Source organism: Kogia breviceps, chromosome 17, assembly GCF_026419965.1.
Source record: "Kogia breviceps isolate mKogBre1 chromosome 17, mKogBre1 haplotype 1, whole genome shotgun sequence".
NCBI lineage: Eukaryota > Metazoa > Chordata > Mammalia > Artiodactyla > Physeteridae > Kogia > Kogia breviceps.
In genome coordinates, this window is record NC_081326.1 from 71,303,056 (window position 1) to 71,327,107 (window position 24,052).

Below are 24,052 nucleotides of genomic sequence, written 5' to 3' on the forward strand. Positions count from 1 at the left end.
CTAATAATTAAAGGGAGAGACTGTTGCATTTTTCTGGGAAGATAGTGACTAGATCCAGGTAAAAAAGAGACGGAATTATTTATTGACCATGACCTTCATAATGAACATATCACTGAATCTTCAAAACAGCCCTGCATATCCCGTCATTCATTCTTTTTTAAAAAAATTTATTTATTTAATTTATTTATTTTTGACTGAGTTGGGTCTTTGTTGCTGCGCGCGGGCCCTCTCTAGTTGCGGTGAGCGGGGGCTACCCTTCGTTGCGGTGCGTGGGCTTCTCATCGCAGTGGCTTCTCTTGTTGTGGAGCACGGGCTTTAGGTGCGTGGGCTTCAATAGTTGTGGTGCACGGGCTCAGTAGTTGTGGCTCACAGGTTCTAGAGCGCAGGCTCGGTAGTTGTGGCGCACGGGCTTAGTTGCTCCGAGGCATGTGGGATCTTTCGGGACCAGGGCTCGAACCCGTGTCCCCTGCACTGGCAAGCGGATTCTTAACCACTGAGCCACCAGGGAAGCCCCTGACATTCATTCTTTAGGTTCTGACTAGATGTTACTTTCTTTAAGAAAGTTTCCCTGACCCCAGACTATATTAAATTCTCTTTCTCTATTCTCTGAGAGCAAATTGTATTTGAGTACATATCACACTGTGTTGTAATCATCTGTTTACCACATTACTTCATCACTAGTTCGCTAAATGAAAACGGCTCATGAGTATCTTTGTTATCACTTATCCTAATGGCCTTGTGTAAAGCAAGCAATAGTAACTGTTTAATAGATATTTCACCTACGTATTAGTTAGGATAGGTTAGGTTACGCTATAGTAACTAACAACCCCCAAATCTAAGCAGCATAGCACAGCAAAGATTGCTTAGTCATGCAGAGTCCGGGAGAATCTCCAGGCCAGCTTTCCTTCACACAGTGACTCCGTGAGCCAGGCTCTTGGATCACGTGACTGCATTTCAACAAGGGTATTGTAATGAAGAAAGAACACTTAGAAGATTGTGTATCAACCGGGGAGTGATTCCAGACACCTCTCATGGCCCATTGGTCAGAACTGGTCATGTGAAATGCTCATGAAATGCTTGGTAAGCCCCACCGCAGCTGCACACCCTGGTTCCCAAAGCCTCAGGTTCATCTTTTTTTTTTTTTTTTAGATAAATTTATTTATTTTTGGCTGTGTTGTGTCTTCGTTGCTGGGCGCGGGCTTTCTCTAGTTGTGGCGAGCCGGGGCTGCTCTTCGTTGCAGTACGTGGGCTTCTCATTACGGTGCCTTCTCTTTGTTGCGAAGCACAGGCTCTAGGCACGCGGGCTTCAGTAGTTGTGGCACGTGGGCTCAGCAGTTGTGGCTCGCGGGCTCTAGAGCGCAGGCTCAGCAGTTGTGGCACACGGGCTTAGTTGCTCCGCGGCAGGTGGGATCTTCCTGGCCCGGGGCACGAACCCGAGTCCCCTGCATTGGCAGGCGGATTCCTAACCACTGTGCCACCTGGGAAGCCCTGGTTCATCCTTTTTATGCAGAGATCCCAGCGTGCTGAGCCCCTGAACTGACCTCGGTTGGCAGTAGTTCAGAGTTGGAGAGCAGCATCCTGACAAGTATTCAAGAGGCTGAGCCTGGAAAAGCGTCAGTGCCAGGCTGAGGAGTTAGGAACTTTCCTTTTTAAATAATATGAGCTCTCATTTCTTGGATGGCTACTCTGTGTCGTAGCTGCATTATTATGCTCTTTGCAACAAACCTCTCAGGGGAGGACAGCGGCAGCCACATAGCAGAGCTGGGATTTGCGATTAGGTCTGCACAGCCTTCACTCTTTATAAGGGAAGGGCTCGGGGCAAGTGTGGAAGTTTCAAACCTGTGTGGGAGGAAAATCCCAGGCATGTTGTGAAAGAGAGAAAGAACAGGATACTGTTGAAAGAGTTCTGGAGTTATTTGTAATGAGGTGGATAGACCTGGAGTCTGTCATACAGAGTGAAGTAAGTCAGAAGGAGAAAAACAAATACCGTAAGCTAACCCATATATATGGAATCTAAGAAAAAAAAAAGGTCATGAAGAGACTAGGGGTAGGATGGGAATAAAACACAGACCTACTAGAGCATGGACTTGAGGATATGGGGAGGGGGAAGGGTAAGCTGGGATGAAGTGAGAGAGTGGCAGGGACATATACACACTACCGAACGTAAAATAGAGAGCTAGTGGGAAGCAGCCGCACGGCACAGGGAGATCAGCTCTGTGCTTTGTGACCAGCTAGAGGGGTGGGATAGGGAGGGTGGGAGGGAGGGAGACGCAAGAGGGAAGAGATGTGGGGACATATGTATATGTATAACTGATTCACTTTGTTGTAAAGCAGAAACTAACACACCACTGTAACACAGTTATACTCCAATAAAGATGTTAAAAAATAAAAATGACCATTAAAAGTGAAAAAAAATTTAAAAAGAAAGAGTTCTGGTGAGAAGTTTCGAAGGGCTGAGCCAGGGCAGGGGCGGTGAGGACTGCGCTCTTCAGAGACGCCGCTGCAGCGGCTGTTCTTTCAACCAGCTATTGGACATCCCCCTGCCCTGTCCCTGAGGGTATTTCAGATACATAAGGTCAAGTTGTCAATACCTGATCTCTTTCCTCTGCTTTCTTCTTACCAGCTCACTGGCCCAGATCAGGGCGTCAGAAGAGTGGGGGAGGTGAGGCAGTAGCAGGGGGTGAGGGGTGCGATGCAGGGTCTCTGGGGGACTCTGTGGCTACAGAACTTCTTAGGCTACTGTTTGGGCAACACCAGTGTCAGTAAGTGACCTAGAAAGAGTCTCTTTCCAAACCACAGCCCCAGTTCCCCCCCCGACAATGCTTTCTTTCTTTTCCAAAGACAGCACATTTCACGTTTTACAAGTGAACAATGCAGAAGTCAAATTTCTTTTGATAGATTGCATTCTGGCAACTCTCTTGAGTGCCGGTAGGAGCCCGGCAGGAGCCTGTGACAGGAGGGCTTACAGATCCTGCCCTCTTGGCATTCAGCGTCTGAACGGGAGCCATGATCAGGTGGGTGCCTTGAGCTCCCAGCAGCCCGGGGAGTGGGCACTGCAGGATTTACCCTCCTCACCTCGCAGACGACAAAACAGTGTTGAAAGGAAGGATAGAGCGCTCTGACTTGCGCCGTGCAGTTGCCCTGCAAGGTGGATTCTCATCACTTCAGCTCACAGATACGATGGCACACTACACAGACTCAGTGCTTTTCCCGAACTTGTGCAGCTGGGTTAGGCGCAAACAGCTGTTCCACACCCGTCAGCTGGCCTCCAGACAACGTACCCTTCTACTTCTGCTCACACCTTTGCAGCACAAAAGCTGGGGCGTGATTTGCAGGAAACGTGACACATCACCTTCTCCAGAGTGAAGACTTTTCATACTTGTAAAGATGTGTAAGACATTCTGCCTCTAGTACCTTCTGTGTGGACCTGAAGCCATTTTACGAGTGGAATACTGTGAAAAAGGCCACCAATCTTTATGCCTCTATGCCTTTGAGGTACCACGAATATTTTTCCTTTCTAAAGCAAATTAAATATTCTACCAGTGAAGCATAATTAACAAATCTATGAAAGTGAAGCTGGGGCTCTCATTAAAATGAAAGCCATTCATTTACCTTGCCATCATTTGGGGAAATTTTTCCATGACCTACTGGACCCTGAATCACCTCCAAAACCTCCAATCAAAGCCATCTGTGCTATTAGACTCCCAAACTCTTTCTTCTTCAAATACTATTAAATTTGTAAAATCTTTAGTAGAATGGCTTTGATCTAGTATTCCAGTATAGAAAAACCTCATTAACTTAGGTGTTCCTAATTCATAAAAGGTGGAAATCTGGGCTTGAGGTGGGCTGAAGTTGACTTTCTAGTTTGTACTTTTCTGAGAGTCAAATGTTTGCAGTTACAGAAACTCATCTCACTTCTGATATTTTCTGTTGACACTGATCCCAATTTTTTTTCATGTTGGTTCGCCTTCTCTTCATCTTTATCACTTCCTCAGTAGCTCTGGTCACTGTCTTGGTCCAATTCCTCCAGCCTCCCATTTTTCAATGCCCAGATCAGGTCTACCGAGTGCAGCCGGATGGTTTGTCAAAAGTCCGAATCTGCTCATGTCACTCACCCAAGAGAACAGCTACTCACCTTCATTATCTACAGGATGAAGTCTAATCTCTTCTGCAGACTTCTGAGGACCTTTATGTCCTGCATGGGTCTCTCTTCTCCAGCCTCATCCCTCTTTACTGTCATCTTTACTCTGAGCTCCACTTTAGCTACATTAACCACCATACTTTCCCCACTATGACTCACTCTTTCTCATCCTGTGTTTCTTCTCACGCTGGTCCTCCAACTAAACGATGCCCCTCCTCTACCTCTTTGCTAATTCTTGGCGCTGACTCCTATTCAGGAGGTCCAAACTCAGACTAAACTCTAAGATCGTCTAGGAAGATTGCTTGATTTCTCAATCCTGAATAGGAATGAATCCTCTATGTGCTTTTAATCCGCTGTTGCTTCCAACTTTGCTGATTTGTGACTGTGAACCGTCATTACCTCTTAATTTATCTGTTTCCCTGATGAGACCATCAGCTCTCACAAGCTGGAGTCATCAGAAGGTACCACCGGGAAAGAACCCGGTGCACGGTAGATTTTCCATCTGTAGTACTTGGATGAACAGATAAGCAACGATGAGCACCTTGATGAAACTTCAGATGAGCCCCGCATACAAGGAAGCTGCAGCGTTAGTGATGACCCCCAGCCAGGTGGGGTTCTTACCTCACTCCGTACTTGACTCATCTCCGTGTCCCCAGCCGTACCAGCATAGTACGTAGGGCACACTAGGTGCTTAGTAAATTTTTTGCATGAATAATAGTGTGGGACAAGTAGGGTCTGGTGATGAGCCCGGGGTTTTCTCGGACCTGGAGTCAAGTGTGGCCACGGGGCTGGCGGACGTGCATAGAGCTCAGCAAGTCCCGATGTCCTAAAAGTGAGTCTCACGGTCTCTGCTTTTGTCCTCTTCTCTAGGGTCACCTCAAGAAGGATTGGGAGAAAGTTAAAACCGCTGGGTGATTCCATTCACAACCAATAATCTGGGAGTGCTGCTGGATGCTTTTGAAACTGAAGTAGCAATAACTCCCCACAGGTCCATTAACCTGCAGCCAAAATTAGATTATGTAGAAATAACATTAAATAAAGAGCCACAGTCCTCAGTTAATTGAAAGGCAAACTTGTGAATGATACGATCATTCTCTTTGAAAGGCAGAATATGCCATCGCCCCAAGACCCTTGAGACCACTCTTGAGTGTCCAGCTTGAGGTTCATTTTAGAGAAGACACATTTCCTACAGGGACGCTTTAGCAAATCTATTTGTTGTCGAAAACGGTTTGAAATGGGGAAAATTAAGAGCTTTGGAATGAGACCAAGGTAAGGCAGGTTTAAATCTTGGATCTGCCACATCCTAGCTCTGGGACCTTAGGGAAGGTACTTAATTCCTCTGAGTTCCAACCGTCTTGTCTGTTTATGAAGGATGCTGGTGGTAATAACGTGTGTCTTGTGAGGAAGGTTGGCGTGTAAATAGATCATTGCTATACGAAGAAGGGAGGACACTGAAAGAGAATAGTGTGGGAGCATCCAGGGGACCATCTCACCTGGCCAAGGTGATTAAGAGATGCCACCTGGGCTGAATCATGAAGCATGAACAGGGGAAACTGGATTAAGGGGTGGGCCACTAGTACTTGCCTTGGAAGTCACATTTACTGGTACTAGGTCCCGATGGCTGAAAACACAAGGAGATGGAGGTCAGGTTACCCATCAAACTCCCTCCTTTCTGCTCTCACTTCTTTCTAGGCTTTTGTATTTACTTCCTACCATCCTTCCTCCTAAAATTCTCATGTTCCTTCTCATCTTGGTTTCAGTGAAGCCCGAAGAAAACTGTCAGCAGCCATTGTCTCGGGATTGAGGGGGACAGAACATTGTCTCCATATCCCTCTGCCTCGGGCAGATGGTGGAGAGTGCAGTCTGTTCCCACAGAGGAGCATGCTGTCCTTGCTCTAGAGTCTGTGGGCGAGTCCTACCACGGAAAGCAACCAGGACAATTTGGGACTCTGCACCTGCCTTTTTAAAACACAGGCGCGTTCGTGACCCGCAAAATCCCATGGCTGGCCTGAGACACTAGGGACCGAGGTCTTGAGACAAGTGGCTCTGGGGAGTGACTCCACACTGTACACTGTGATGGCGGTGGCAGGAGTGGCTCTCACTATCTCTATTTTATGGATTAGGAAACTGAAGCTCAGAGAAGCTTGGTAATTTTTCCCCAAAATTACACAGCAAGATTAGACAGACAGAGGTGACATGCCTGGTCTTCTGAATCTAAATCCAATGCTCTTTCATGAGGATACCTTGTCCTTGCATGTTCATAAATATCTGGATTTTGACCAAGGGTAGATAAACAACCTGGGAATTTGATTATATTTTTACTTCCTGGTTTTGGCTTTGCTTATACCGAAATTAAGATCCAATCTTTTCCGTGCAAAATCTGCCCCTTCTTCTGTGACTCTATGTCTTCAGTGAGGGTACCACTCTCATCCAAGAAAAAAGCCTGGTCATCATCTTAAACTCTTCCTACTCCTCAAACCCACCCAATCCTCTGCTCACCACTTGCAACGCACCCCAGGTCCTGTAGATTTGACTTTCCAAATTCCTCCTGAGTGGTCCCTCCTCTCCTTTACCCTCCCCCAGGCCACTGCCCTACCCCAGGCTCTTTCTTGTCCAGTAAAGCACAATGACCTTCCAAGGGGTTGCCTTTCTAACGAGTTTCCCCTCAATCAATGCTCCATTCATCAGCGAGATGATCTTTCAACACCGCAATAAATACTTTCAATGACCATTCATTTCCTAAAAAAAGCAACTCTCTACAGAAGAACATCTCTGAGCTAGGCGTGGCGCCACAGTCCGCACACATCTCTAATCCTCAAAATAACTCTACAAAAGAAGTCCTGTTATCCCAATTTCACAGCTGGTAAGTAGCAGGTCAGGACCTCCAATACAGGGGGATTTGACTGCCCAGCTGTGGTCTATTCACTGCACCGCACCAGCTACCAGCTGAAATCCAATCTCCTTAGCATCAAGTACAGCCTTGCCTCCTGCCACCAGACCCTTCTCACGCTGTGTTCTCCAGATGTACCTCCCTTCCTGCAGTTCACCCATCTCTTCAGATGGTTTTGCATTCCATAGTTCCACTCATGCACTACCTCTTCCTGGAAGGCCTTTCTCTTTTCCACTGCCCTTCCAAACCCCACTCAGTGGGCAGCTAAGCTTCAAACTCAGGACATTCTCTTTCCCACTGTAGAGCCCTGCATCCTTCCCACGTGGACAATTTTTGATTTGTTCTAGGTTATAATGCTGTAACTGGCATGGATGAGGAAAGGGAAATACCACTGGGGACTGTTTCACTGGGTAGTTAACATAGAGGGATAGGTCTCTGTTGGCTTCCTCTGGAAAATTATTTCAAGATTTAGATAGCTAGTGGGAAGCAGCCGCATAGCACAGGGAGATCAGCTCGGTGCTTTGTGACCACCTAGAGGGGTGGAATAGGGAGGGTGGGAGAGAGGGAGATGCAAGAGTGAAGAGATATGGGAACATGTGCATATGTATAACTGATTCACTTTGTTATACAGCAGAAACTAACAGACCATTGTAAAGCAATTATACTCCAAAAAAGATGTTAAAAAAAAAAAGAAAAATGTAAAGGAAACAGGACTTGATTCCCTGGTCGAGCTAATTACTGCACTCCTAAGTCATGCTGATAAGATGGCTTCAGGAAAAGAATGGTTCTCCCACTGAGCTGCAGATCAGAGAGTGCTCGACCAAGGAGGGGTCATTGCTGGGCTGGAATGCACTGTTTCTTGAGGAATAAAACTACCAGAAGTGGTCCATAAAGTGTTTCTGTGTGGCGAAGAGGTCTTATTCCTCAGCAGTGAATGACTCAAAGAAAGAAGGGATGTATGTGGCTTGTGGGCACCATGCTGTTGGACTTGCCAATACCAAGTTTAAGGACAAAGAGAATAAACAGAAGAAAAAGAGTTTGCCTTTACAAAGTTATTTGAACTACTTCTCTACCTTCCTAACCATCACAGTTTTTCTGTATTCACACACTGCTGGTTCTCTAATGTTTTTCCTTTAATTTCACTTAAATCAATCTGATTTTAAAACTTTATTATTTCCTAAGGAATAATATTCATAAAATCATGGGTCTGCTTTGCTAATTACATGTTTTCACATTGAATCAGTTAGAAGGTCTCTGGTTGAAAACAATTGAAAAAAATTCCAGCCATCTTCAGCAAAGAGGTTTTACTGGAGGGATACTGTGGCTTCAGGTAACTTTCAGGAGGCTCGAAGATCCGACTTGAAAGCAGCAAGTATCAAAATGTTCCAGTTGACAAGGCAGCAGAAGCATGGCAGCAGTGGTCTTGCAGAGTAACCACTCTGGTCTCTGCAAAATGTCACTGCCACACCACAGCCACTGTATGACAATGACCATCAGCCACCCCTCAGCCATCACTGTGCCACCTGCTCTGAATTCAAAATCCCAGAGAGATTCTCTTGTTGGCCAAGCCACGTGTATAACCTGTCTCCCTCGGGACAGGTGGGGAGGGTGAAAATGTGGTCTCTTTGCCTGCCATAGGTGATCGGGGATCCCCAGGACAGCACAAAATGGGAGATTCCCCAGTAGGGAGAACAGGGTGCTAGTTGAAAGGCAGATTGAATGATGAACAGCAAAAAGCAAAACAATACAAAACACACACACACAAAATCCCTCTTCATTACATTCATTAAAATGAACACATAACATGAAAATTAAAGGTCGATTCAGGTATCATAACATCGTAAACTCATGCACCAACCGACCTGTGTACCACCCTTCAGGAAGTGCTGAACCAGTTGCCCTGCAAGGACCTTGTAGCTTTGGTCTTTATTGTATACCAGTGGACACCACTCTATCAGAAAGTACAGACTCATCTGTACCTTTCTGCAAATAAACTGACCCTTGTCTATTTTTGTTCGGTTGGTTTGGTAGCTATTTTTTTTGGCTGGTTTGGTAGCTGTTCTTTATTTGCTTTGTACAGAGCCATTTTTTTTTCTGTATAGAGCCATTCTTTGACTCTTTTAGACTGACCTTTTACTTCCACCTCATTTATGATGCGTTTAGATCCTCATGCACCCTCACGGTTTTGCATTTCACTAAGGAAGTAGCAGATAGTTGGCAAGGCGGAAAGAACATGAGCCTTTCTAATGATCTTGAGATCTTGCCATTTTGTAATCAGAGTGTAGCTTCCTGGAATTCCCTGAGCCATTCCAAGGAGTGCATATTCCGAATAGTCCAGATATGATCTCATTGCCAGGATTCCTCTAGGGTTCCAGAGAAAGCATGTCTTGCAGAGGACTTTAAAAACTCTTCACTAAGTCAAAGTTTATTCTACTCATTCTAACCTGTATTTGGTATTTCCTATTACACTCATCAAATAAATGTTTGCTCTGGAGGAATCTTAACAACAATATTAGTCACTTTTATTGATCCAGAAAGTCAATCTATTACCCAAAGTGACCACCAAAGAAATGATACACTAGGTGTAGAATATTCTGGAAACTCCTCTGAAACCCATAATAGGAGTTCTAGCTCAAGTATTAAGTTACCATTTTTTCTAACAGACCCTCTCCCCTTGCCAGGAAAGACTATTCCCCAGTTAACCTGATATTTTATGCAGAAAATGAAATAAAATTCTCCCTTTAGATAGAGTTATGGCTTCATAGAAATTAAATAATGTATCTTAATGCATAGTCTCAACGGTAAATGATGAGTAATTTCCATGCATGTATATTCACACACACACATACACACACAGCCAAAAGAGAAGGTACATGATGCCAAACATTTTAATTTTTGTTACAGAAGTGAATATTAGATATAAAGGTCAAACTCCAAAGTATTGTTGGGAAGGGAAAGGTTAGCAGTTGGAATTTCAACCATTCTTTTTACCAGGGAGGGATGAATAAAGAAAAATGAAAAGAAGAAAGAAATAGGCAGGTCAAAACTGGTAAATATTCCATCAGAAATCCTGATGGTCTTTATTGATGAAATGATAGCAGAGAGACCAGCCTCTTCAATAAGTGGCACTGGGAAAACTGGACAGCTACATGTAAAAGAATGAAATGAGAACACTCCCTAACACCACACACAAAAATAAACTCCAAATGGATTAAAGACCTAAATGTAAGGCCTGACACCTCTTAGAGGAAAACATAGGCAGAACACTCTGTGACATAAATCACAGCAAGAGCCTTTCTGACCCACCTCCTAGAGAAATGGAAATAAAACCAAAAATAAACACATGGGACCTAATGAAACTTCAAAGCTTTTGCACAGCAAAGGAAACCATAAACAAGACCAAAAGACAACCCTCAGAATGGGAGAAAATATTTGCAAATGAAGCAACTGACAAAGGATTAATCTCCAAAATTTACAAGCAGCTCACACAGCTCAATATCAAAAAACAAACAACCCAACCCCAAAATGGGCAGAAGACCTAAATAGACATTTCTCCAATGAAGATATACACATTGCCAACAAACACATGAAAGAATGCTCAACATCAGTAATCATTAGAGAATGCAAATCAAAACTACAATGAGGTATCACCTCACACCAGTCAGAATGGCTATCATTGAAAAATCTACAAACAATAAGTGCTGGAGAAGGTGTGGAGAAAAGGGAACCCTCTTGCACTGTTGGTGGGAATGTAAACTGATACAGCCACTATGGAGAACAGTATGGAGGTTCCTTAAAAAACTAAAAATAGAACTACCATAGGACCCCGCAATCCCACTACTGGGCATATACCCTGAGAAAACCATAATTCAAAAAGAGTCATGTACCACAATGTTCTTTGCAGCTCTATTTGCAATAGTCAGGACATGGAAGCAACCTAAGTGTCCATCAACAGATGAATGGATAAAGAAGATGTGGCACATATATACAATGGAATATTACTCAGCCATAAAAAGAAACAAAGTTGAGTTATTTGTAGTGAGGCGGATGGACCTAGAGTCTGTCATACAGAGTGAAGTAAGTCAGAAAGAAAAACAAATACTGTATGCTAACACATATATATGGAATCTAAAAAATAAATAAATAAAAAATAAAATGGTTATGAAGAACCTAGGGGCAGAACAGGAATAAAGATGCAGAAGTAGAGAATGGACTTGAGGACACAGGGAGGGGGGAGGGTAAGCTGGGACAAAGTGAGAGAGTGCATGGACATATACACACTACCAGACATAAAATAGCTAGCTAGTGGGAAGCAGCTGCATAGCACAGGGAGATCAGCTCGGTGCTCTGTGACCACCTAGAGGGGTGGGATAGGGAGGGTGGGAGGGAGATGCAAGAAGGAGGAGATATGGGGATATATGTATATGTATAGCTGACTTTGTTATAAAGCAGCAACTAAGAGACGATTGTAAAGCAATTAAACGCCATAGAGATGTTTCAAAAAAGTCCTTATCGATGGAATTATTTCAGCAGGATATACGTGATAAGATTAGATTGCTATGGTAAGCAAACCTGGAATTTATAGATTTCTGGACCATAGCTTGCTGGAAAATGTCAGCTTCAGGTATGTCGTAATCAGGGTAGAAGACAGAGACTTCATGCTGAAAATATCCCTTTGGGAAAGTGATGGACCCCATGTGTTAAATCAGAGCATGTCCTGGTGATGGGGAAAAGCCTAAGAGGAAGGGTTGGTGGTCTTGGACTTCTCATGCTCCGTTTGTATGTCACCTTCACCTCTATCCTCTGAATTATTAGTGCAGTTTGGTATTAGATAAGATCTTTGATTCTTGTGAGTCTAATTTGAGAATGTGACCCTTTGCATAATCTTAATAGCAAATGTGGTAGAAGGCAACAATGTTCACAAATTCTTGCCCTCCCTGTGGTCCCCTGTCCCCTTCCCCACCCCTCTCACTCTATTCTGCCTAGGCTCAGCCATGTGACTTGCCTTGGCCAACAGGATGTTAGCCATTGTGATGCCAGGGAGGCTTGAAAAACACTGGACAGTAGAAATTCCATTCTCTTGCTGCTGTGGAACTCTGTGCCATGGGAGTACACCTGAGCTATTCAGCCGGAGGACGGAAGACCATGTGGATGAGAGACAAGAGAGCTTCGCTGAGGCCTCCCTAGACAAACCAGCCTCGGCAGCCAGCAGGACTTGTTAGTTGACTACAGATGTAGGAGTGAAAATCAGCTGAGCCCAGGCTAATTGCTGACCTACCAAATTATGAAATAAATCAATGGGTTTTTTTTTAAGCATCTACATTGGGGGGTGTTTCATAGCACAGAAAAAGCTAATTGGCACAATATATGCAAAATCCACTGTGATCACACTCAAGCCTTCTCACAGCCTCCTCACCTCTACTGCGCATTCTTTCTTTCTTAGTTTGAGATTAGGGCTTGTAAACTGGTGGCCTAGGGGCAGTCCAGGTGTGTCCCGTGCAGAACCAACGTTCAGCCAAGTGTCACTGGAAAGTCCACACTTACTGTTTATGTGCAGTATACATCTTATTTTTAAGTGCCCTCGCCATGCTAACTGCGAAATATCTTCACTGTCTGTCTTGGTCCTGTGAACACAAAGTGTAAGTCAGACTTTCCATGGATATCCGGATTTCCGGCTCACAGAAGAAGAGGAAGAAGAAGCAGCTGATGAAGGAGAAAAAGAAGCAGGAGGAGGACGACAAGGAGGAGGGAATAAGGAGGAAAGATCTGGGAGTACTGAGCTAGGATCTGGGACGAGTGAGCTGGAGCTGAGGAGGGGCTGCTCATTTGCATGGGACACATGCGGCCCGTTCGCCAATGTCCCCATAACTTCTGTTGCACAGATGCATATTGCCCGACTGGCCCCTAGAGGAATTGGACTGTGTATATATGTCACATTGGCTAATGCCCAGCTTTAGGGCATCACCATGTACCGTCTTGTTTCCCCACGTATTGATCTCCTTGCCTAAAATGTCAATCTCCTTAGACACGTCCTGAACCTTTGCACATTCTTCAAATCCAACTCAAACGCCTCTTGTTCTGTGAAAATTTCCTCGTGGCTCTAGATAGATATGGCTGGTTTACTTTCGTCTGTTCCCTGGAAGGCTTTGCACACGATCTCTCCTGGCAGCCTTGTCATCACATCCGTCATCACTATCATTGAAAAAGCTGCCTGGACAACGGGAAAGGGACCTCCTTGAGGTTCAGCACCGCCTTCTCCCCTTTATCCCTTGGGTGTGGCATGTGGTGAGGCCCCTCAAATCGGGGATGAATGAAGGACTCAACCAACTAGACATACGGGCTGAACTTCAGACCATAAATTCGATGCAATTTATTTTTTGCATAAAACCGAGTTTATGATTCTCTACTTTTGTCATATTCTCTGAGGATTACTTTACAATTGCCAACATCCTGTTTTGTTTTGTTTTGTTTTGTTTTTACATTATTTTTATTGGAGCATAGTTTCTTTACAATATTGTGTTAGTTTCTACCGTACAGCAAAGTGAATCAGCTATACGTATACATATATCCCCGTTTTTGAATTTCCTTCTCATTTAGGTCGCCACAGAGCATTGAGTAGAGTTCCCTGTGCTGTACAGTGGGTTCTCATTAGTTATCTATTTTATACATAGTATCAATAGTGTATATATGTCAATCCCAATCTCCCAATTCATCCCACAGCCCCTTCCCCCTTGGTGTCCATACGTTTGTTCTCTACGTCTGTGTCTCTATTTCTGCTTTGTAAATAAGATCATCTCTACCAATTTTTTTCAGATTCCACATATACGTGTTAATATACGATATTTGTTTTTCTCTTTCTGACTTACTTCACTCTGTATGACGGTCTCTAGGTCCATCCACGTCTCTACAAGTGATCTGTTTTGTTTTTAAGGAAGCTCTTTGCTTTAGGGTTAGCAGCTTGTAAAGGAAATAAAAAGTGTTTTAAAGTATAAGAAAACCTGAGTCTAATAAGTTTGAAGAAATGTATTTAAAGAAACCAAGAGGAAACAGAAAGCAGAGTAGTCAATATAAGTTCCCATCTTGCTAATAAAAGAGCATCTACACTGAGCGGTGGGGCAATCAGCATCGAGCAAGACAGGCTGGACTATACTTTGCTAGCAATCCCCAAATCTAAGGGACTTAACAGCAAACATTTGTTGCTTTACTTATGCTACTTGAACACCACGGGCAGGCAGAGAGTGGTGTATTTATCTTGGTCACTCAGGGAACGAGGCCAAGGGAAGCTCCCTCTCAGCACATGCTTCCATGATCACTCAGGCAGGATGCAGGGAATCTGTGGTCCACACACTGGCTGTTAAAACTGCCATCTGGAAGTGACACACATCATTTCTGCTCCTATTTCATTGGCCAAAGCAAGTCTTCATGCCAGGCCTAACTTCTACAGGCCAAGGAAGAGTAATTCTTCTATGTGTCAGGAAAGAGAAACGGTGACATATTTGTGAACAGAAAGTGAGTATCACAATTAGTGATTTTGCAAAATGTCCTTCGGTGTTCAAAATGTACTACCACTGTTGACCTTATAATGACCTTCACCAGTGAATTTAAAGTAGAATTTAACATCAGTCCAATGGATACAAGTACTCCCCCACCATTGTTTCATAAAGCAAGATTCCTTTGTTTCAAACTCTTGCAACTAAGCAATAAATGAAAGGGGGGGAACCTGAGACTGCTTCATGATTACACCCACCCTCCAAGATGCATCAACAGGCCATCGCAGTATAACGTGGAAAATGTTATGTTTTGTGCGAAACTGGTGCTACAAAACACAGGTTGGGGACACCAAAGTTGGCAGGAGACCATTGAGAAAAAGAGTGGAATCTAGGAAGAAGTGTACATGAGCAGAATAACAGCACATTTCTTCCCTGGTCCTTCCAGATAAAGGAGGATCTGTCGGTGTTTGTTCAATGGACAAGGGTAGGGAAGATATGTGGTCCCAGAGGAGGTGCACGTGGATGAGATCCTTAGGGTCCTGACTCTCTGGTCAGGACAGGGCGGCTACCCTAGAAATGAATTATTTGCATGTTATTTACACATATGTGACCTTGAATAAATGCCTTCTTTTCTCTGATCTCAGTCCCCCTTTATAAAATGAAGAGGCTAGAATCAAAATCCCGTTTTAAAAAATAGAACTCAACAAGCTGATTCTAAAATTCACCTACAGAGTACATTAGTAAGAATAGCTAAGTGTATTTTGAATGTGAAATACAATAAGTTCAACCTGCCCTATCAGAAATAAAATCATATTCTAGACATATGGAAATTAATTTTTTCTCAAAGCCTGGCATTGTCCAAAGACTAGACAAATCTATTAAGAGAACAGAAAAGAGAGACCAGAATCCAATCTGTGGTATTTAAGAATTTATGATAAGAGTTTCATTTCAAATCTGACAGGAAAGGAGTAACAATTCAAGAAATGGTGTTTAGACAATTGAATAACCATTGAAAAAATTATCTCTCTAATTCACAACATATATAAAAATAATACCCAGATGTATTAAAGATATGTTTTAAAGACAAAATTTGGGAAGCATTATAATAACTATAGAGGAATAGTTTTATTACCTTAGGTTGGGAACGTTGTCCAATGGAGGATTCAAAACTTTTGAGACCATAAGGAAAAGACTGATATACTTGATTATAATACATTTTTTCATTTCTTTTTTGTGAGACACAACATAAATTTAAAAGAAAAATGCAGAATAAGAAAAATATTACAGTATATGTAACAAATGATTAATAAATCAGAATATACGAAGAACTCTTTACAATTATTTTAAAATTTCATAGAAAAATGGGCACAGAATAGAAAAAGACAATCAATACAAGACATACAAAAGGCTAATAAACATATGAAAAGTTTTCAACCCCACAAAATATCAAGGGAATGCACACTGAAATAAAAAACGTAAAATTTATATAGTTAGTAAAAAATATATATATGTATCTAGTTCATTAAAGCCAATGTTGTTTAAGTTGCTTGAAAATGGATATTTTCATTAAATGACAAAAAATTAAAACGGATTAGAAATATGGGCTGTGAAGTCAGACCACCCAGGACCACATCTGGCTCTGTGTGACTTTAGGCAAGTTACTTAACCTCTCTACACCCGACTTTCCTCATCCATATCAGAGTCTACATTAATAATTCTAATGTAGTTTGATTAAATATACTGATCCATGAAAAATGCTGAGAGCAGTGCCTGGCACATAGTGAGTACTCCGTGATGATTAGTTTTTATTTTTTTCACTGTCAATGAAAGCACTAAAATTAGAAATGCATATGCAATTCCATTTATAGGCATCTGTCCTACAGACATAACACCCATGAGCATACATTTCTCTTTATAAGAATATCCATTTCAGTAGTTTAATGGTAACATTTTGAAGACATTTCAGCTGTTAATAAAAAGGAGAAGAGTCACATAAATTATGACAACTCCCCTTTATAAAATTGCATTCACCCATTTATAAATAATGGGCTAGACCTGTATTTACTGAGGCGGAAGAATGACTAAATATATAGTATTATGTTGAAAAGTCAACCAGAGAACAATTTGAATTGTACGATTTCTGGATATCACTTAAAAATATAATATTTGTAAATATATTGACTTTTCTGTAAGGATTCACCCCAGACTGTTAGTAGCAGTTACTTTTGGGGAAGGGAGTGGGTTGAATGATGGTAAAGGCATATTTTTAAACTTACTTCAGTAGTATTTGTGTGTCTCTATAACAACTGCATATTTCTTTAGGCACTTTAAAAACATTATTTTTCAATTAAATGATGGTTGAGCTATATAGGCACCAACTAGACAAGCTTCTAACTCAAATGCTCTGATTCTCTAATTTTATCCTCCCGGAAATGGGGAGTCATGGATGGCTTTTGAGGAGGAGATTGACTTGGTCACAGCTACAGGAATTCTTGAATATGCAGCTTCATGTCTTACTCTGTCTCGCTTTCCTCACCTACTCTTCCAAGTGCCTACACGCTCCTTTTTGTTGCCGTTGCCTGAAGTCGGTGGTTTTCCTTTAATTTTCTCTTAGCCAGGCACTCACCACTCAAGTTTATTTCCCTCGTAAGGTCTTTATTGTTCTCCTCTTTTCAGATCAAAAAGAAATTGGTTTCTGAAAGTATTTCTTCCCTGTTGCTCGGTGAGATCTCAGTGAGGTCACTTATGGCTAACAAGCTTTCTTTCCTACTTCCCCACGTGGTGAGGGCTAGTGGAAACCCCTGTGCCCGGAATTAGGAGACCAGGCTGTGGGCCGTGGCTTGCTGCTGGCCTGGGGATTCGCCCTCTCTGAACTCCAGTTTCCACACGAACCATCTGGAGAATTCAAAGCAGACATCCTCTACGGCCACGTTCAGTTGTGATCATCAAAGTTCACAAGGCAGTTATCGGGTATGGGAGTTCAGTTGATCCTAGAGAAAGAAGAACTATAATCTGATGTCTCCATGACTTTGCCCATCGTATCCCCTCTGCCCGGAATATAGTTCCCCTCATCCTCCTGCTGGCCAACTCCTACTCATTCATTCTTCTAATCATGCAGTTAATACTGAACACCTACTAAATGCTAGGCTCTGCCGTAAGCATCAAGAAAACAACAACGAACAAGACCTACAAGAATATGGCCTCCGAGTAGCTTGCAATATAGGGGGGGAGACAGACTTTACTCAAATAACCGCAGAAATAAAGGTATCATTGTAATGTTTATTTTGTGCAACGAAGGAACATAAATGGTGCTTTGAGGGAGAGTTCAAGGGTGAGTTCCTCTAGACTGGGGATCAGGCATTGGCTCTTGGAGGATGTGTCCTTGGAGGGAATGTGTTCCAGGCAAAGGAGGGGACGAGTTCGCTGTGTCTGAGGCAGAGGAAGAAGTCCCTTGTGGTCAGAGCAACGGGATGATGGGGCAAACGAGAACAGGGAGGTGGGGAGGAGGGCAGGGGGCAGGTCCTGAAAGCCTCCGTGGGATGTGGTTCTGAATCTCAGTTTTCTTATAAGTGCAATGGGATTTTAATTAAAGAAGTAACTGGTTCCGGTTCACATGTTTAAAATATCACTTAGTCTTTTATGTGGTGGGTGACCTAGGGGTTTCAATCATAGGAGTTGGGTAGTTATTTAGACTATTGCTGTTGTCCCAGGAGGAGAGGAATGATTGCTAAGACTATCACTCATTGTGGAAGAAATAAGGAAAGTGGTGGATTCAAAGGGAAGTCGAGGTTTATCTTGAGTCAAGTTTTCAGAAAGCATTTTAAAAAATGCCCCCTGGTAATATTAATATACTCACACACATACATATACACTTGCACACATACAGGCACCCTGCCCTCTGTTCCAGACAAGTGATGCTTTATGGAACATGGGGCCACTATTACAAGATCATCTACTGTTTTCAAAAGAACCCATACTGCATAAGCCAAAGAAAACAAGCCTGTGGCTAGAACCAGTCCATGGGCCACCGGTGTGCAAATCCTTAACCTAGATAAGCTTCGAGAAGGCAATGATCAGCTTTGCCCATTCTGAATATGCAGGTACATAGTGCTGTTCCTGGCACGTAACTGATGCCGAATACATACTTATTAGATGAATGGATGGACAGAAAGGTCAGTGACAGCAGTGCTTGGAAATAGCTGGGTATAGGGATGGCACATCTGTAGAGTCCACTGGAGAAACAAACGAGAGCTCCCTTAGATTCACTGGATACTAGGGCTGAAAGTTCCTGAAGAGCTCATCTAGTCATGGCGTAAGTTTGTGCAGCTAGGAGGAAGCAGAGCCTGGGCTAAAACGTAAATCTCCTCCTGGGTGGATTAAAAGAGTATATAGTTTAGTTTGCCATAGGTACAGTCTCAGTGACTTCTCAGGAAAACTCCTTGATTCTTTCACGTCAAGAGCTCAAAACATCCTGTCCCTAACCGAGCCACGGGGAGAGCCTCTCAGTCACTGGAGAATCTCTGGGTCGTGACCTGTTCTACGGGCAATGTCTGGTCAGATATGGCAGGTACCTCTAGTTAACCTAACACTCTGTGCTCACCAGAGCTTGAGGCCGCCACAGGCATCAGGGGAGACCAAATGCTTCCTTTTCTTGATAGGAAAAGGGGCGTTAAAGAGATGGAGTGACTTGCCAAGGTCATGTGCCTGCACTGGGGATGGGAGCCAAGTCGTTGAATCTGGAGCTCTCGGGATGATGGAATTCCCACATCTCCCCAGTCACCCCAGGTCCTACCCTTCTGCCACGTCTATCTACCCAGGGAGAGTGTTCTCCAGTGAACTGGCTTTAAACAAATCTACACTGATTTCCTGCATCTAGCCTTACTCCTTGTGTTAGCCAAGTTTTTGCTACAGTAATGCTGCATAACAAACAGCTCTATAATTCTAGAGGTTTATAAAGCAATGTTTTATTTGGGGCCCACGAGTGTCAGGTTGGCTGTGGTTCATCTGATCTCAGCCAGGCTTGACCGACTCCAGGCTTCAGGCTGGTTCAGGCCAGCTACACATGTCTTCATTCTGGAATCCAGGCTGGAAGAGGCTACCTGGGGCCTGCTCTTATTATGGCATAATAAGAGTCAACTGAGACAGGAAAGAAGGTTCCTTTAAAGCCGCTGGTTCGATGTGGCATATATGACAACTGCTCACATTCCACTAGCTCAATCAAACGGATCAGTTGGTCAGAGTCATATATTCCAACTTTTTCTAGAATGGCAGTTTTAAACTAGGGGAGTAGGTGGATGATTTTGCCCCCAGGGTCACTTTGCAGTATCAGAGATATTCCTATTTTTTTTAACATCTTTATTGGAGTATGATTGCTTTACAATGGTGTGTTAGTTTCTGCTGTTATCACAAAGTGAATCAGTTATACATATACATATGTATATATCTCTTCCCTCTTACATCTCCCTCCCTCCCACCCTTCCTATTCCACCCCTCTAGGTGGTCACAAAGCACCGGAGAGCTAATTTCCCTGTGCTATGAGGCTGCTTCCCACTAGCTCTCCACCCGACGTTTGGTAGTGTGTGTATGTCAGTGCTACTCTCTCACTTCATCCCAGCTTATCCTTCCCCCTCCCTGCGTCCTGTCCTATAACTTGGTAGAATCCCTGTGTTTATTATGCTATTAATTCCCTTTGCTTTTCCTAGAGTTGTTATTGGTAAAATCACAGGGAAAACCTTTAAAGAGGTTTTCTTTAAAGGTTCTTGAAAGAATGTCTAAAGAATGGGCAGGGAAAGGAAGGGAAGAAGTCTTAAAACTGCATCTCAGTCCATGGCAAACTGTGTAGGAAAGGGATGGGGACAGGAAGCAGGGGTAGCAATTTTACTGGAATATAGTGGGTAGAGATCAAGGATGCTGCTAAACATCCTACAATACACTGGACAGACCCCACTGCAAAGAATGACCCAATACAAAAGGCCAATACTATTGACGTTAAGAAATCCCACCCTAGAGGGAGTCGCTGCAAAGCAGCATAATGCAAGCTGTCGATATAAAATTATAAATACAGGGAGAAAGTTGGGAACCATAATCTGATCTGCCGCACGCCCAGCCACTCTCCTCTCCGAGTGAAAGTCACATTTATCTTTTCATTTCTCTGCTTAAAAACCCTTAGTGGCTCCCTATGACCTCTAAGTTCAAACTTCTTAGTGAGACTTACAGGTCCCATCATGAGCTTATCTACTTCACCAACCTCGCTTCTTGTTCGCCTTTCTTCTTTGATTTTATACTCTTGCCACATGAAAAAAAAAAAACCCCATCATTTCTTGATTTTTTAAAAAAAGACAGCTTATATCTTCACATAAGCTGTTCTCAGTTTTTGATGTTCTCCCTCTTCTTTGTCTATATCCAGCTTGCCTTTGTCCTTTAAGTTTCGATTAGGAGTCTCTTCCCCTCTAAGTTCTTCATACCTTCTCCAGGAAGGCTTGCCCTCCCCTTCCAGTCTCTTGCTGTGTCCTTTAGTTAGTTCATCTCTCACGCTGGACTACGATGCTCTTTTCCCTTTGCTATCTCCCAGGCAAGAGTGTGAGCTCCAGGTAGTGAAGAGTCTTGACTTATGTACCTCCACCAAAAAGAGCACAGAGTAAGTGCTCCAAGAATATGACACATGAGACTGTTACAACCCAATACATAGGGCTCTGAGACTCCAGAGAAGAGAACGTATCCATTGCATGCTCCCTACGTTTGTCAATTCCCTAAGGGTGTAGAATTTATCCATGGCGGGTGCCAAGCACAGTGCTCTGCACAGATTGTTGTTCTCCAAATATTTAATGAAGAGTTCAGATGTGAGTTGTTTCTATCGGTCATTTACACCTTAGTATGAAATTGGCACAGCTGTGCCTGCCTCTCAGGGATGCTGGCATCTTAAGTTTTTCTCCTTGTGGAATTAAAAGGTTGTCCAGGGTCAAACATCAAAAAGCAGGGGAGAGGGGAGGAGTATGGAGGACAGGGTAAAGGGGGGGGGGGTCATCTTCTCTGAAAAGACCAGTTTAGCCCCTGGGTCTGTGCCTCAGACTGGCCTCTCTTTCCCACTTAGAGTTTCTTTGCCTGTGCCTCCTACCCCTCTTCCTATCCAGAACACCAAAGATCTCAACAAGGCAGTTTCCTCACATGATACTCCATCCTGAGCCTGCCAGAGGCAGTTTACTTCATTGTTTATGTGCTGAGACACACAGCCCTTATTTAGAGGGAAGTGTGAACAAACAGACCTGCGGCAATTTCTTTTCTCCACGGCCTCCCCCCCTGGAACAACTGTCATTCCTTTCTCCCTCCCACCCCTCCTCCCTCAGCAGGCTTCAGTGCTGAGAACACCATGTGGAGATCACAGTTCTAGATCTGAGTCCTAGTTTCACTACTGACTAGCTCTGTGACATTCTGCCTTGGTTCCTTCATCTGGGAAAATAGGCAAAATCCCTGTCATCTCCTCCACTATGCAGTCAGTTCAGGTAAATGTATCAAATGAGTTCGGTGAAGGCATCATATCTTTATTGATACGGGCATTGAAGCGACAGAAATACCTAGGATGAAGTTTGCGGAAAGCATTTAAAAAAACAGTTTGGTTTTTCCCTTTCTGGCTTACTTCACTCTGTCTGGGGTACAGATGCACCTATTTGCTGGGCAGGAATAGAGACGTAGAGAACAGACATGTGGACACGGGGGTGGAAGGGGAGGGTGGGACGAATTGGGAGATTAGGATTGACATAAATACACTACCATGTGTAAAACGGATAGCTAGTGGGAACCTGCTGTACAGCACAGGGAGCTCAGCTCGGTGCTCTGTGATGGCCTAGATGGGTGGGATGTGGCGGGAGGGAGGTCCAAGAGGGAGGGGATATATGTATACACATAGAGCTGATTCACTTCATTGCGTAGTGGAAACTAACATAACATTGTAAAGCACTTTTAGTCTAATTTTTTTAAAAAAGGGTAGGGGGAACAATTTGGGATAGTGAGGAAGAAGTGGAGTTTGATTTCAGAAGACCTTGTGTCCAGGTTCTGGACCCACACCTTCCGGATATTAGGTGTTGGGGTTAGTTTCCTGGAGAGCACCATGGTGTAGGGATGGCATGCATACTTATGCTTCCCTCCAACCCATGGCAGACATCACTAATCAAACCCAGATGCCATCTCAGTATTCTCCTCAACACAGGGCACCTGGGACCCACTGACAATCAGCCAGAAGCCAAAACCTATGTGCCATTTTGGGAAGAAAAAGCACAGCTTTGTGGTCAAGCCATTGTGGTTAGAATCATGGTTCCTGTGTAACATTAAGCAAGTCCAACACTCTCCTTAAATCTCAGCATCCCTCCACATCTGTATAAAGAGTCTATTGTTACCTCCCTCACAAGTTTCCTGTGATAACTAAATAACATTAAATAGGACATGTCATATGGCATGTCATAATTACTTAATACTCATTTTCTACCTCTTGTCTTCTAGTTTTAAATAGACCTTCTCTCTTACCCTCAGTTTTTACCCCCTGTAAAATATCATTATGAATGCCATTCTCACGAGGTTATTTTAAGGATTCAACATGTTTCTTTGGATCTCATTAACGTAGGAGATCTACAGACTCTCTGCTGTCCTGACTCCCCCTCATAGTTTCTCTCCCTACAGCAAATGCACTGGCTCCCAGCTGAAGGTCCATCCTGCCTCAGTTTCCCTTCCATCCTCTGGCCAGTTTTGAGAATTATTTGGAGAAGGGTCATTAGCTTCAAGCTAGCCCAAGTGCTAGATCTTGGTCCAAATTGTATCCCTCAGTCCTCTCAGGCCCTTCAGTACGTCAGGGAATAAATGCCCCACCGCATGTCCCTTTGGAAGGGAAGACAGCAGAAGAGGCCACCAGTGTCCTTCTCACCACTTTTCAGTTATTTCTTCTTCCCCTTTGGCTCCCACTAGGGCCTGACCAAGGTGAATAAGGAGAGACTTTTAGGTGGCAGATTTAAGGAGGCCCTTACCCTCGGGGGCCGTGCAAGGGCGGATTGCTCAGTGAGAGTTAGGGCCTCCTTAAATGGAGTAGCTTCAGCTCCCTGCTTGCCCACACCCTGGTCCTGGTCCTGGCAAGTCGGGAAGGAATTTAGGAAAAGTATTATCTGCCAGATGGGAACATTTGAGGGTATGGGCTTTGGAGTCAGGCCTTCTGTATTCAAATTCTGACACCTCCACTTGAGTTGAGGGGTTTTGCATAACTTAACTATATATATATTTTCCTTTTATGTAAACTGGTGATAATACTAGTACTGCCCTCAGTGGTGTTGTGAGGATTAAATTAGGGGCTACGCTGATGATAACCAAGAAAGCATTGGTAATCCTAAAAACACAATTTTAATTAGACTGTGCAAAACTGGAAATAGTAGAGACCCTAGGAGAAGAGAAAGGGATCAAATTCCCACTGGATATGTTTTTCCATTTTAAGCCTCCAAACTATTCTCTGTAGTGCTATGATCCCCACTTAACGTGTTAGGAACTTAAGGCCAC

The 24,052-nt window shown here is 43.5% G+C and overlaps 1 protein-coding gene across 1 annotated transcript in view; it reads left to right on the plus strand.

Moving 5' to 3' along the window:
• Positions 1 to 24,052, plus strand: part of KHDRBS3 (KH RNA binding domain containing, signal transduction associated 3) — a 659,142-nt gene that overhangs the window by 284,321 nt on the left and 350,769 nt on the right. The gene's annotated exons all lie outside the window — the stretch shown is intronic.